This window comes from Triticum dicoccoides, chromosome 3A (assembly GCF_002162155.2).
Source record: "Triticum dicoccoides isolate Atlit2015 ecotype Zavitan chromosome 3A, WEW_v2.0, whole genome shotgun sequence".
Taxonomy (NCBI): domain Eukaryota; kingdom Viridiplantae; phylum Streptophyta; class Magnoliopsida; order Poales; family Poaceae; genus Triticum; species Triticum dicoccoides.
Genome location: NC_041384.1, coordinates 147,706,042 through 147,722,410, shown reverse-complemented (window position 1 = coordinate 147,722,410; position 16,369 = coordinate 147,706,042).

Genomic DNA, 16,369 nt, shown 5'->3' with positions numbered 1-16,369 from the left:
GAGGCATTGCCGGGGCGGCGGCAGACCGGCGGTGGGGAGTGGTTTCGGGGTGGGCGGGGCGGCGCACCGCTGGCCATGGGCGGTGGGGGCCGCTGTTCGGCCGGTGGTGGCTGGCGGCTCAGGGTAGCCTGACCTGATGCTGCTACACGACCAGCTGCCCCGGCTCTCGAATGCGCTGCTGCTGCTACTGCTTTTCTGCTACTAGCTAGTGCGTTCAGTTTCAACAGTAAAATTCAGTTTCGATAGCAAAATTCAGTTTCGACAGTTAAGTCCACTTTCGACAGTTAAATTCAGTTTTGACAGTTAAGTTCAGAGATGAGCGGCTGATGTATTTACATCTAGTACTTTGTGGTTATGTATTTTACGTCATCTATTGGAGATGCTATTAGAATTCCACTCATGTTAACGTTGTCTCTCCTGTCCTGCTTCAGCCTCGGCGTCGCACAACTCACCGGAGCTGCTCCAACGACGAAACCCTCCATCACAGCGGAGCAGTACCCCAGGATCCATCTCAAGATGCCTAAGATCTTCTCCCCCCCCCCCTCCGATAGCCAAGTCAGCCCGATCATCCTCACCGACCAGCCCAATCACGCTGAGATCGACATGGCTTCGCCAAAGAGGTTGTACACTTGTTGCATCTCTTTTTACTCTATATGTTATATATATTGTCCACTGAGCACACGCAGTAACATGAAATACGATTAGTTTCTCCTACTATATGACAAGCAGTGAGGTACCAGGAAACTTAGCTATCCGTGATGGACTCTCTTGAATGCCATCATTATTAATATCTATGCGTTTGAGCTGTGCATTTGTTAATGGGCCTGGGAGTTGAGCTAGTAGGGCAGTGGCCTGGGTCCAAAGTAATAGAAGTTGCACAAAAACATTTTTTTGAGTGTAGGATTTTCCTTGCTCATGCCTGCCTACTAGAATCGCCAGTTCTTGAAAGGAAAAGTGAAGGGAAAACATAGGAATTGGAAAGTTTCCTATGGTACTACTATTCATGAATTTGGTTCAAATGAATGGAGCAAAGCAAAACTGTAGGATTTGTTCCTTTAGTGTCTCCTTGAAAGAAAAACCATAGGAATTTTAATTTGCACTTGTCCTCCTTTTCAAATTCCTATTTATGAAGCACAAGACTAAGAGATAGTAGCATAATAGCATTATAACCGTACATTTTCTTGTGGTTTGACTTAATCTCACCTTGCTTCTTTGCATCCTGTGATCTTCCAATTCTTGTGAATCAAACACCCAGATTGGCATAAATCCTGTGTTTTTAAATTCTCTGTTTTGCACGTGCATTCCTATACTATTCCTGTCTATTTCCTATCCCTGGATTGTTAGAATCCTCAAATTCAAACAATCCCTTACACCATTACTTCTATTAGAAATATGTGTCAAAGAAAACCTTGTGTGGTTTGTCCTGCTCCTGCTGCACTGTGTTCCACCCCAGCTCAGCTGGTCCAACGACGGAAGGGTTCACCACAGCAGGGATCCGCTCTCCAGACTGTCTTTCGCCGCCTCTGATCTTCTTCCCCGCCGCCGGCAGCCACAACAACTACATTACCATCATCAACTGAGCAGATGACCTTGATGACTACACGGGTCCACAAGAGAGGTCGCACTCTTTCGTGTCTGCTTACATTATGCATCGCTTAATATGATGACATGCTACTTTATTGTCGTGTTCACCTATTAGACTCCGAGTCAGGTCCAAACTAATGCTAAAACTTGAGTTTTTAAATGGTTGTGGGGTACATATTAGGGCAGCAATCAGTACTATCTGTCTAATATCTGGTTAATCTCGGGTGTCTACCATGAGTTTCATGTTGGGTGCAAACAAACATTAAAGGAGCCATTATTTGTATTTTTTAACTGAAGCTATTATCTGCCTGTTATCATTGGTTTTGGGTCTATCCACAGTTTGCTACCATCACTCTGGATTTGTGCATGACCTCCTTACATAATCTCACTATGTTTTATTCCTATGCATGTCAGTTATTGTACACAATGGAACTGAACATGTAGAGCAAAAGAGACGAGCCTTGTGTGGCAATAAAATTTCATGAATACGTCGCTCCATGGTGGGCGCAAAGGCAGCCCCCTCCACCCATTGCGGATCATAATCAAGAGGAAGATAACTGTTCTGAGGGGGATTCAGAAGGAGAAGACCACTCCTATTTACTCCCTGAAGCCTTCGCTCTAACTTGACATGCTGATGTTGGTAATATCATGCATATGGTGCCTTGCATTGCTTACTGGATACATCAAATATGTCATCTTCTTAGTCTAGACATGCTTTGTGTCAATGCCATCTGTTTAGTTTCTTTATCGTATATGTGAATCATGCAATGCCATCTTGTTTAGCCAGGCATCATATATGTGAATTTTGCAATGCCACCCTGGTTAGCCAGTCATCTTATATGTGAATTATATCATGCCATCATTTTTTTATTACGTGTTAAATTTGTCAACAATTTTAGTACATTCAATTACTCTTCCTGTGCATCAGCCATTCAGCACGGTCATGGAAAAATATGAAGTGGAAACAAGGTCTTCAGAGCAGACAATGCTATCTGACGAAGCGCATGTCTTGTTGGTTACGGATATCTCCTCAGAGGAGGATTCAGAGACAGATGACCAGTCATATCCCCCCCCCCCGAGGTGCATGGTCTAACTTGGCAGGGTTATGTTGCTCATATCCAGCGTATGGTATCTTGCATTGCTATGCCATTTTCTTAGTTTAGACATGCTTTGTTTGAATGCCACCTGTTTAGTGTCTAATTACCATATATGTGAATTATGCGATGCCATCTTGTTGCAACACATTATATATGTGAATTATACAATGCTATCTTGTTTCAAGGCATTATATATGTGAATTATGCCATGCCATACTGTTTAGCCAAGCGTCATATATGTGAATTATATCATGCCATCCTTTTTTTGTATTTCTTGTTGCATTTGTCGACAATGTTTGTATATTCAACTGCTCTTCCTGTGCATCAGCCATTTGAATTGGTGATGGAGAAATCTGGAGTGAAAACAAGGTCTTTAGAGCAGACAATGCTACTTGCTGAAGCAGATATCTTGCTGGTTACAGATAGCTCTTCGGAGGAGGATTCAGAGGTAGATGACCAGTCCTATTATCCCCCTGAGGTGTATGCTCAAACTTGGCAAGGTTATATTACTCATATCATGCATATGTTGTATTGCTTTGCTTAGTTTTTACATCATATGCACAATATTGAATGCCATCTCCTTAGTTGACACATCATATATGCGATTGCCCTCTGCTCACTTGCTTAGTATCTCTACTCCTATAAAAGACTCAGTTGGTGATGATGGTGTGTCTTCCATCCGTCATTTCTAACCATTAGATCTAATGGCTGCGAGGTAAGTTGTGGCATTTTTGCAACAATAGCCCACTTCTCTGCACCAATTTGAAGAAAACCCCTTATTATCTTGAAAGCGAGCACATCCCCCCTCGCCTCATCAAAACAACCCGAGAAATATATTTTGAGTGAAACTTAATATATTTTTAGTGGTATATATGTATATCAAAACAAGAGTGTTTTCTTTCAAGTTTGTGAACAAGTATTATTCTACTTTGGATCCGTTGCAATGCACGGGCACATTGCTAGTATAAATCATATATTTGAATTATATCATGCCAAGATGTTTACATAGACAGCATGTATCTGAATTATGGCATGCCAACCCATTTTCTAAAGACATAATATAGTTATATCATCTCATCCTATTTACATAGTCATCATATTTTGAATTATGTCATTCTATCTTGTTTAGTTACCATCATACATTTGAAATTGTGTCATGCTATCCTGTTTAATTAGCCATCATATATGTGAAATTATGTCCTGCTATTCTATTTGGTTAGAAAACATAAATGTGAATTATTTCATGCCCTGTTTTCTTCCCTACTATCTATTGCACCTGTCTATCTTACAACATCTGTACATTCAATTACTTTACTTGTTTATCAACCATTTCAATTGGAGGGGGTGACGGCAGTATCTGTGGGAGTAAAAACACGGTGTTCAGAAAAGATTTTGCTACCTGTCAATGCAGATAGAACCACGGTTGTACTTGCCCAGGAACCAGCCCCACCACACATAATTCAGACTCACACAGATTGTACCCCAACCCAGTTGGACAGAGAACCAGCTACACCCCTTCTAACCCCAACCCCAGCAGATAGTAACCCAGTTCCAGTTGACATAGCACTGTCTCCACCACATAGCACCCAAACACGAGCAGTTAGTAAGCCAAATGCAGTGCCCAAAGCACAAGGACCACCACTCCGAACCCCAAGTCAGCGCTGAAAGCCGAAGAAGAATTGTTCCCAGGTTAGGTTTTGTAGCTATGGTTCATACTACTTTGCTCTTGCATCATTGTATTTACTCATACCAACTAATTTCAAATCGAAGGATGCAATTGAAACTCCAATGGTGCAACAGGTATGTTTTAAACCTGTTTCTTTAACGTGTTTGCTGTTGTAATTTGCTCTATGTTGATTTAAGATTCAATTGAATAAGCAGTTATGTTCTCATGCCATGCACATTACAAGTGTTGTTATTGTTGTGTAGTTTCCCACACTTATATTTTGTCTATGATACTTTGTCTTAACTAGATAGGACACTACAGGAAACAGGAGATTTGCCGTTAATACTTTCTTTGCCATCAGCATTTTGTCGGGGCAGACGGCGAAGAAAGGGTTTGCTGTCATCAACAGACGGCAAAAAACAGGTAACGGCGAATACATATTTTGCCGTCTGCAATAAAAACCACAGACGGCAAAGAGTCTTTGCCATCTGCAATTTTATTTACAGATGGCAAACAACTCACTTTGTTGTTTGTAATAAAAAATGCAGCCAGAAAATACTTTACCATATGTGTTTTTTATTACAGATGACAAAGAGTTCGCTTTTCCGTCTGTAGAAAAAACCGCAGACAGCAAAGAGAAAGCACAGCACGCGGATCCACCTCGTGGATCGATGACATGGCAGCAATCCACCACCACGCACTGCTCCTTTGTGCACGATCCACCTCCACCTCTTATCCTCTTCTATCTTTGTCTCCCTTATCCTCTTCTCTCTCTCCCGTCCCCCACGCCTCTGCTCCCTCCCAGCCGAGATCCACTTCTACCTCCCGCCGTTCCCCAAGCCGCCAACAAGCACCATCTCAAGCTCCGCTACCCCGACCTCCGTCTCCTTCCTCCTGCGTATATTCCTCGTTCTCTATCTATCCCCTATGCATCATCCCTTGCCCTCTCCCTCTCAGGCACCCGACACCATGGACAGCCGCGGAGCTTCGCGCCACTCGACGTCAACCGCATCGCCACCCCAAGGGATTCGTGCGCGTGGCCGCTTGAGCCGCCCGCGTGCTAGATCCATCTACCGGTGTGTGCCGCCCCAGCAGCAGGTTCGACAATGACTCTCGGCCCAGCCGCGTCGCTGCTCCTGGCCAAGTCGGCCTCTGCTTTTGGACCCCGCCAACAGCGCGTTGGCATGCCCGTCCTCGTCGCACTGTTGCTGCCTCTAGTATGCTTGCTGGCTGTGACAGGGGCCCTGTACACATTTGGTTTTGTTGCATCGCTGCAACTTCTTGGTGGTTCTAGGATGCCCATGCTAGCAACGTGTGTGTTGCTTTCTTGATGCATTTTAAGTGGATCTGAATTTGATGTATTCTGGCACTTGTCCGTGTGAATCTGATGTGGAGAACACTTAGAATTTGCTACTCGTAGGATATTCTTGCTCGTATGCATACATGTGAAGGACTAGCTTGTAAATCCATTTTTTGTTAAAGAAATATACATTCATTTTCATTGGATCGGTATTGCAAATCTCTGTAGTGACGCTGAAGAATGGCTTGCTCGCCAAAGCAGCAGTGGCTGCCCTCTGAACGCTTCGACTGATGTTATTTAAATATATATATATATATATAAACAATCTTTGCTGTCTTTAGTTTAGTCTTGATGACGGCAAAGAAAATGTTTTGACTAACAGCAAAGACCGCATTCTTTGCCGTCTCTTATTTATAAGGTTGGTGGTGAAGTAAATTTGGCTGATGGCAAAGTCGTTGCCGTCTTCCTGATAAAAAGATGACGGCAAAGTATTCTTTGCCGACTTATCTTTGCCGTCTGCTTCCTGACAGCAAAATCTTTGCCGTCTGGATTTCAGTCTTTGCCGTCTGTGATCCACAGATGGCAAATTACCTATTTCCTGTAGTGATGATTCAAACTGTATCTATCTTGATTTGGCAACATAAACTAGAATGATATAGACCATACAGTGACCATACTAGATAGATATATGTTTCTTTCATGTTGTTATCCTGTCCACCTTACTACTGAACTGGTTTACGAAAATGAGTTTCATATGCTACATTGTAAACCTGTGATGTGTTGTTTGTTTCTCTTTTAGAACGCGGATAAAATATTGGAGAAGAGTACCCTGTTATGCAATGGTAAAGGAAGTAATGCAGATAAGGTTCAAGATAGTGAGACATCCCTGTTGGTCTCCAAGAAAGCTGATAAAAACTATATTGAAGACACTAAGACAACCCCAAAGTCCTATCTTGATGTTGTGTTCGAGTTACTGGCTACTACTGCTGGCACCAGCTCTTCGAACTCGCTGCCTAAATCAGTTCGGCTTCTTGAGTCTCAACTTCAAGTTGAAAGACATCGATCAGATGTTATGCTACAGGGAGCCGAAGGACTGAGGAAGTCCCTGCAGAATTCAGATGCATACTTTCTGGTGCAACAACAAGTGCTGGAGGTTTTAAGAGCCAAACAAGAGAAAGTTAATAAGCTTGCTAAGCATCTTGCCAGCATTATGGGTACCCAGGATATTGTTTCTTGAGCTCTTCTGAAGTGGTTTAGTTCTGGACTTGTTTTGCTGTGGCGTTTATTTGCACTGGTCGCCAACTTGGACAACCAGTGTATATGATATGCTGCTTTGTTCCCTATATATGCACTGGTAGCGAACTTTGATGCCTAGTGGATGTAATATGTGTAATAGCCGTGATAGCCTAGCGTTAGTTTCTTGCTTATTTATTTCCTTGGTGTATTGTTTATTTGTTTGCTTGTAGTCAGTGCAGTCTTTTTCCGCGGTTTGCTAGTGGCCGCAATAACATATTTTTCTAAACTAGGCCACAATAACCATGGGCTACATATTTAATGTAGTTACAATGGGTCTCCTACGGGCAGTAGAAACAATGTGCCTTCTTAGGGCAGAGAAAGAATGGGCCTTCTACGGGCCGTATCACCAATGGGCCTTCTACGGTATGTAGCATCAATGGGCCTTCTATGTGCCCTATGATTGATAGGCCAAACATGGGCCAATAACAGACCGCATTATGGGCTGTAAACGGGCTAGACTTGGAATCGTCCGTTCATGGGCCGACAATAATAGGCCGTCATTAATCGGCCGTATTTGATGACATTAAGAAAATGGTCCAACAGAGTAACATGCCGATTGTAACCGCGGGCTGAATTTGGCCCACGGGCAGAAAAGGCCAATGATGGGCCGTAAGTAACCGAATGCTGGAAATGAGCCCAAGAATAAATGGGCTCTGAGAAGGCTGAAAGATAACACGGGTTGGAAATGGCCCAATGGAATAATGGGACGTTAATGGGTATAAACGGGTACGCTGTTCATTGCGGGCCAGATTCACCACGGGCTGTTAATGGGCCAAGAGTTACAAATGGTCTCGTATGGGCCGAAAGACATCATGGGCCATACATGGGCCAGAAGTTACAACGGGTCGGAATCATATTGGAAGCCTAGATGAAGCTACTGGGCATAATTCGGATAGGCCATAACGGGCCGTGAGTTAGCGGGCCGTAAATGGGCTATATACGAACAAGTTGTTAACAGGCTTTCCGTGTGCCAGCCCGTTACCTTTTGACCAAGTCAAACAGGCTGGCCTTTTCACCATAATGGGCCTCGTTGGGCTATGCCATGTGTTGACATATCATAGGCGCCTCCTGTCCAATGAATGGATGACATCTGTCCCAACGATGAGCTAACACGTGTTTCCTCTGGCCAATGAGAATTTTACATGTGGAAAATCCTCATTGGTCCGGGCTGTTAGCGGGTTATGGAATCCAAAACCGGACCCGATAGCTTAACGGCGTTCCCTTTCGGTGGATGCCACGTGTCGGTCACCCTTGACGAAAGAACTTCCATGACACGTGATTTATCGTCATGGAAGTGGACACTTCCGTGATGATAATTTTGGTAATGTCATGGAACACTTCTACGACAGCACATGTATGACTATCTTGATTCTCTCATAAATTTGTCATGGATGTACATGCATGATAGAAAATGGGACCTACTATGACAAACATGTATCATCACGGAAGTGTGTTTTTTTCTGGTGGATGGAGGAGAATGGCTCAGCCAGTGAGCATGTACTCAGAATGTCTGGGTAGTACAATCGCTTGAATCTAGTGGGAGTTAATTTTCCAGATAAGATAGTGATTGACAGAGTTCTGTAGTCACTATCATCAACCTACTAGAACTTCGTGCTAAACCATAATATGCAAGGTATGATGAAAATGATTCCCGATCTCTTTGCGATGCTGAAAAAGCATCAAGTGTTGATGGTTGACAAGACCACTAGTTTCAAGAAAAAGGGAAAAGGAAAAGAAAGGGAACTTCAAGAAGAATGACAAGCAAGTTGCCACTCCCGTGAAGAAGCCCAAAGCTAGACCTAAGCCTGAAACTGAGTGCTTCTACTGCAAAGGGAATGGTCACTGGAAGCGGAACTACCCTATCGGGGATATACCCCACGGTATGACCCGGTCGGACTTGGCGACTCACTGGTGACCCGCCCTGACTTGGCGACTCACTGATGGCCCGATCAAGCCAGGTGTCTCATTAATAACCTGGCCAGTGGGTTAGAGGAGCGACAAGACCCGAAGGACCATAGGCGGTTCAAGGAAGGCTGGCTTATGTTATGGTAGGCCGGCTTAAGAGGAAAGCATAGGGAATATTCCCTTACAAAGGAAGCAAGACTACGACTCCACTTGTAATAGAGTAATCCTAATCCTAAATCCTAATAGGACTAGTCATGTAAGCTGCCCCTTCAACATATATAAGGAGGGGCAGGGCACCCCAAGAGGAAAAAAGGTCCACAAGTTTGACAAGCTCGGTTTAGACAAGCAAGTCTAGAGCTCTCGAGTTAGAGCACCCGTATAATTGTGATCATCATCATCAATATCAATGAAGTAGGATGTACGCTTTTACCTCCACCGTGAACGGCCGAACCTGGGTAAAACATCGCGTCTCTCGTCCCGCTCAACCCCTCTCAAGCTACCACATAGATGCATTGGCCTCACGACTAAAGTCCTAACACTAAGGACATCTGCCGTGACAATTCCATGACAGTTGGCGCCCACAATGGGGCTAGCTCACGGTGGTGTTGAGTTCTTGAGGGGATCTCTCGAAGGGATCGAGAAGCTTATGACCCACCGGATCAACAAGAGTCAGTACAGAAGGATCTACGATGGCCTTGAAACAGAGTCGACAAATCCATTGTCTTCCGATCAGAATCGTGCCCTCGGAACTTGATACGAGATATTAGATTCAACAGAAATTAGGAAGGCTAGGTTTTTGTAAGCCACCGCAATCAAGTCTTCAGTGCATCGATCCGAGGACAGATGGATTTTTTGCTACAGCCAAAGACCGGCGGGGATTCGATGAAGCTCTTATTTTTATTGTACCTGGCGTTTTTTAATCCTGAGAAGATTTCCACCTGGGCCCGAGGCGTCGATATGCTAGCCGCAAATTGCTGGTGTTGTTTCCTATGTTCGTAGCTGTTGCTAACTCCTGAAAAAGATAAAAAGGGGGGCCCACGACCTGGATACGGAGCCAGTTTGGACTCTTCCACAATCTATGCCCTGGCCTCACGCTTGAGCCGCCAGATTCTGCCTCCCCAGGGACCTCGTCTAGCATTGTTTTCTGCCAGGAATGACCCGCGTTGCTCCACCCCGCGGTGGACTCCTCATTCACGACCGCAACCCGAGCCTTCGGGACCGAAGCCGCTTCAAAGCATCACTATTTTCCTTCAGTTACCGGGGCTCTGGGACCTGTTTTTTGTCTCTGCTGCTATGGCTACGGCCGCACGTCAAACCGCCTGTCACTCCTCCGCGGCGGGTCTTGCCATGGGCCCGTTTTCTAAGATGTCGCTTGAGAGTCGGCCACACGCTTCGGACTCCATGAAGATTTGATCAATATGTGCACAAGAAGAACCAGATTGACCAAGAAAGTCATCAAACCGCCATTGCCTTGCTCGTCACCAAGCCGCCGTCACGTGGACATCTCACCACCGCGGCTAGACGTGACCGTCCTCCAGCGCCTGCCCATCTTCTTCGGATGCACCATCACGGAGCCGCCATGGCCCTAGCTTCGCCTCTGCCGGCTTCACCATCGAGTGGCCGAGCTGCCGCGCTGGCTTGCCGCCCCTGCCGTGACCCTCGCCTCCATGGCTACTGCGCCAGACCATCTACTTGCTGGGGGGGTCGTCGAGTCGCTTCGCCTCCGCTAATTGAACCGCTACTGCTGCGTTTCGCCACTGAACTGACCGTGAATCAATACCAGCGCTCCGACCTGCCGCTGTGAGTCACCTGCGAATGGACGTTTTGTTCATCTCTGCCATTATTGACCAACACAATTGCTAATATAAAAGACAGTTATGTATGGAGTGGGAGACCTCTTATGCGCCGGATTTAAAGTCAGAATCACCAGCTGTGGAACATGTCCAGTATGCAGTTGGACTTGCATCAACATACTACTAGCCGGAGTCAGCCAATCCAGTTGACCAACACACTATTAGCCAGTTTTGGATCGAGCTTGTTTTTTGTCGGATGATTGTGTGAGATACCAAAGTTTTCAGGGAGGTCACCTCAGAGTTTCCTTTTACTTTACGCGGTTCACCTACACGGTGCTCGACCTACTCGCACCGCCGCCGCCGTTGCTACATCTCATTCCAGTTTTGAGCCGCCTTGCTCCAGCCATGAGTCATCTCACTGCGATTTTCCTCAGTCGCCGCCGCGACCTCGAGCCACTGCTGTTTGGAGTACATGACGGTTCAAATGCAAACCAACAGACATCAACTATGAAAGTTCGATGCGCCATTCAAGGAGCAAAACCCACTTAAAAACTCAATGGACGAGTGGTTGTTTGTACATGAAGGCCACCGTCTGGTCAAATTGCCGTACAGTCACTTCATCCAAAAAGTATATCAGGTGATATCTCTCTAAGTATATTTTATTAGCACATATTTTTTTGTCAAAAAACAATTACTTTGGTCTATATATTTTTATGTGCAGCAAAGGTGGTGCCATATTGTACCTATGAAGTGTACGTCAGCACCATCACGCACTAGCGTCTGTGCCCGCTTATTGATGGAACAGGTGAGCGCAAGTCGCCGCCCGTGTAGCTTAATCTACGTCAACCCGCCGGAGCCGCTTTGAGCCGCCCTTGCCGCTTTGAACTGCCGGGGTTATATTAAGTCGCCAATCTGCCTGAGCCGCTGGAATTATATTAAGTCGCCGGTCTGCCTGAGCCGCCGGAACTATATTAAGTTGCTGGTCTACCTGAGCCACCTCTGTCGCGATAAACGGATCATTCATCGTCCAAACAAATCAGGTGATATCCATCCAAGTTTGATTTATTAGCACATGTTGTTTTTGTCAAAGAACAAGTTTATCTTTGCCTTGGTCTGCAATGTTGTTTATGCAGGGCAATTATTTATGACAAAAAGTGATATTATACTGTGGAGATGGAGGCACGCCAACATCTTTTGGCACATGTGGTCGTCATTACTCAACGAACTCCCGCACCGGTTTACAACACCGTGGACGTCTCTCGCGACCGCAATAGTTTACAATGCCGCGGCCAATTCTTCCGTCCACACCGGTTTAAAATGCCACGGCCAAAAAATCTGTCAGCACCCGCGACCGACTTGGCCATGATTGATTTCAGTTTCACCATGGTGATCATCCACTCCGCGGTGATAATTGCTGACCTGACGCATCAGGTCAAATCCATCCAGCATATTTTTATATATTATATATTGCTTTCTTTAAAAGAGAAATTACTCCGATTTGCAAGTTGTCCCATGCAGGATTCAAACCGGTCTATATCACGGCTAATTATGAAGAATCTCAAGCCAACTCCTCAAGTCGCCTTGAGACTCGGGGGCTACAATGACATGACTTAGCAAATATGATGAGATTTAAGACCCCGGGTCATTGGAGGAAAGATAACCCAGTGCCGGAGGCTACCGCCATATTGGTGAAAAATTATAGGCCGTCAGAAAATTTCCGGCACAAAATGATGCTTCGGTTTACAATCCGGCTCAAGGGACCAAAGAGAGTTTGTTGCACAACACAACTCAAACATAGGCACCCGGCGAGCACAGCTCATAAATATATCACTTGGGTGCATCCGCTTGTTGAGCTAAGCTATGATTACCCTTTGATCCAGCTCATAGCCATGTTTACAGGTCATTTGGGGGGTTCCTGTTCAAACATAGGTCGTATTGAAACCAAAGAGAACATAGCTGTCGTAACCCTTTTGATCGGCGCAAAGCCAAACTCACTAGAGGGCTTCTTGATCGTATCCAAATCATAGCTTAACCCCTTCTGGGTCCGACTTGGATCGTATTCGAATCAGGGTCGTTAAAAACCTCTCAAGGTCATTTGGGGGCTTCCTGTTCAAACATAGGTCGTATTCGAACCAGAGAGAACATAGCTGTCGGTACCTCTTGATTGGCGCAACGCCAAAGCCACTGGGGGCTACATGATCGTATTTGAATCCTAGCTTAACCCCTTTGGAACGGTTTACTGATCGTATTCGAATCAGAAACCTCGATTTTTATTTGGTTTAAGTTTTTGCAAACAATCTTTAGGGTTTTGATACTTTTTGCTCATATCTAAAGCATATAAGTGTGGTTTTGTTTAAACCCGGCTTGGCTTTGGACGATAAGTCGCCTGCATGTGACAATCATGATATATTTGGAAGTTTTGGCTTCTAAGGATTGGGTTATCACCCTTACTACACAGGTCATGTAAACCGGCAGTACAAATTCAATATCACATTGGTTATATGTGGGATATTATGACCCGCCCCGCGGTAAACCGCCAAGGGATCTTGGGATTTATTGTGTGTAGGATAAGACTACATTTGGGTGGTTACCCGCCCTGGCTTTTAACGTTAAGTCGCTAGGGAATATGTTGTTTAAACTCTATGCAGGATCTGCAGAGCTATGACTTACATAAATGATTAATTTCCAGTCCATTGTCAAAGATTGAAATTGGTGTCTCAAAAGGGTTATCAATTCTTGATTTTTTCAAAGGCTATAAGCCCCCGGGCTATAAAAATTCCGGTTTACAATGAAGGCGTATTAAATCGTCATCGGCCAAGAGCCGCCGGGTATTTAAGCTCCGGGTATACTTATCAACAGATGAGGTTTTCAAAGTCGCTTTAGGGCAATGGCTATTATATTATCAATGGATATGATTTATTCTACAATTGAAGGAATAGTCCCGAGTCGCTGCAAGCTTATGACCCGGCACTTGGGGGCTACATTATTCAAGTTGAGGTTATATCAAATATGCAAGTCTCGTGTCGCTACAAGCATGCACCATGATACTTGGGGGCTAATGCAAAGTAATTTTTACTGGCCTTATTGAAGTCTCGACTCATCACTTCATAATGAGCCGGCCCTTGGGGGTTACCAGTTGCTCCTGTCAACAATTCAAGGTACACAAGTTTTATTCTACTATATTGAAGGGTCCACTACTCAGTTGGTAAAGCACAAAGCCCTTAACCTTGTGGACGTGGGTTCAAGCCCCATGATGGGGGTTACATCATATGATGTTCTTTTCAAAGAAGTATATATAAAGTCCCAGCTCAATATTATCTTACTGAGCCGAACCTTGGGGGCTGCACGATGTTGTCCAAATCTATATGATCATATTTATAAAGTCCCTGCTCATTATTGCATAATGACCCGACCCTTGGGGGCTACACTGGTCGATGGTTTTATGTGTATAAGGCAATTACAAGTCCCAGGTTGCTGCAAGCATGACAACCTGGCACTTGGGGGCTACATATATGGAGTATTCAGTCTTTACTAGTGATTAAGATGAACAACATGGATTTCTTCAAAGTGACAGTACTTATATTGAAGCAAGTCTTAAGTCATTACTTTGTTTATGCTCAAGACTTGGGGGCTACAGGTAATATGGATATAAGGGAGAAAAAATCTTCAAATTCTAAGTTTTGAGTAAACCAGATTGACCCGGCGTCACCAATAACTATGACCCGGCGTCGGCAACAATTATGACCCGGTGCTATCAATATTTACAAACCAGATATTTTGGCAATGATAAACCGACAAATTCTACAAGCCGGCTAAAAGTCAGATAAGTATTTCAAGACCAATATTTTTAAACCGGTGCTTTGGAAGTCGATTCAAGTGGATTATTTCTTACAATATTTCTCTACAAGAGACCAATGTCAGCAAATTGACTCTGAAGCTGGCCTATTGGCCTGGATTTCTCAAAAGAAGTGTCTGGATTTATTCATTGACAAAGTTGGAACATATCTGCTAAGGGATATTTTCTATGAGATCATGAACATATAGATATCAACAAGGAAATAACAAGGACTTAACGATTATCAGGTGCCGGCTTACAAGAATTTTTTAACCCGGAGCACAACCGGTCAAATTTGTTCTTGTGTTTATTTTGCAGGATCAGTTTAACATGGATAAATCCAAATTAAACTAGCGGTAATGTCGGGGATATACCCCGCGGTATGACCCGGCCGGACTTGGCGACTCACTGGTGACCCGCCCTGACTTGGCGACTCACTGATGACCCGGCCAAGCCAGGTGTCTCATTAATAACTCGGCCAGTGGGTTAGACGAGCGACAAGACCCAGAGGCCTAGTAGGCGGTTCAAGGAAGGCCGGCTTACGTTATGGTAGTCCGGCTTAAGAGGAAAGCATAAGGAATATTTTCTTACAAAGGAAGCAAGACTAGGACTCCACTTGTAATAGAGTAATCCTAATCCTAATAGGACTAGTCATGTAAGCCGCCCCTTCAACATATATAAGGAGGGGCAGGGCACCCCAAGAGGAAACAAGGTCTACAAGTTTGACAAGTTAGGGTTAGACAAACAAGTCTGGATCTCTCGAGTTAGAGCACCCATGTAATTGTGATCATCATCATCAATATCAATGAAGAAGGATGTACGCTTTTACCTCCACTGTGAGGGGCCGAACCTGGGTAAAACATCGTGTCTCTCATCCCGCTCAACCCCTCTCAAGCTACCACATAGATGCATTGGCCTCACGACTAAAGTCCTAACACTAAGGACATCTACCGTGACAATTCCACGACATACCCCGAATACTTGGCGGATAAGAAGGATGGCAAAGTGAGCAAAGGTATATTTGATATAGATGTTATTGATGTGTATTTTACTAGTGTTCATAGTAATGTCGGGGTATTTGATACCGGTTCACTTTCTAGGATTAGTATCTTGAAATAGGAGTTACAAAATGATCAGAGACTAGTTAAGGGCGAGCTGACGATGTGTGTTGGAAGTGATTCCAAGGTTGATAAGATCACCTTCTCACACTCCCTCTACCTTCGAGATTAGTGTTGGACCTAAATAAATGTTATTTGGTGTTTGCGTTGAGCATGAATATGATTGGATCATAATTATTGCAATACGGTTATTCATTTAAGTCAGAGAATAATTATTGTTCTGTTTACATGAACAAAACCTTCTATGGTCATACACCCAATGTAAATGCTTTATTGAATCTCGATCGTAGTGATACGCATATTCATAATATTGATGCCAAAAGATGCAAAGTTGATAATGATAGTGCAACATATTTGTGGCACTACCGTTTAGGTCATATTGGTGTAAAGTGCATGAAGAAACTCCATGCAGATGGGCTTTTGGAATCACTTGATTATGAATCATTTGATACTTGTGAACCATGCCTCATGGGCAAGATGACTAAAAGTCCGTTCTCCAGAAGAGTGGAGCGAGCCAGTGACTTATTGGAAATAATACATACCGATGTATGCGGTCTAATGAGTGTTGAGGCACGTGGCAGGTATCGTTATTTTCTGACCTTCACAGCTGATTTGAGCAGATATGGGTATATCTACTTGATGAAACACAAGTCTGAAACATTTGAAAAGTTCAAAGAATTTTAGAGTGAAGTCTCGTTGGAACGCCCGTGTGTGTCTCTTTGGATTGTTATAACAAATAAACCAGGACTGTCAAATGTTGGCCGCATTAACGATG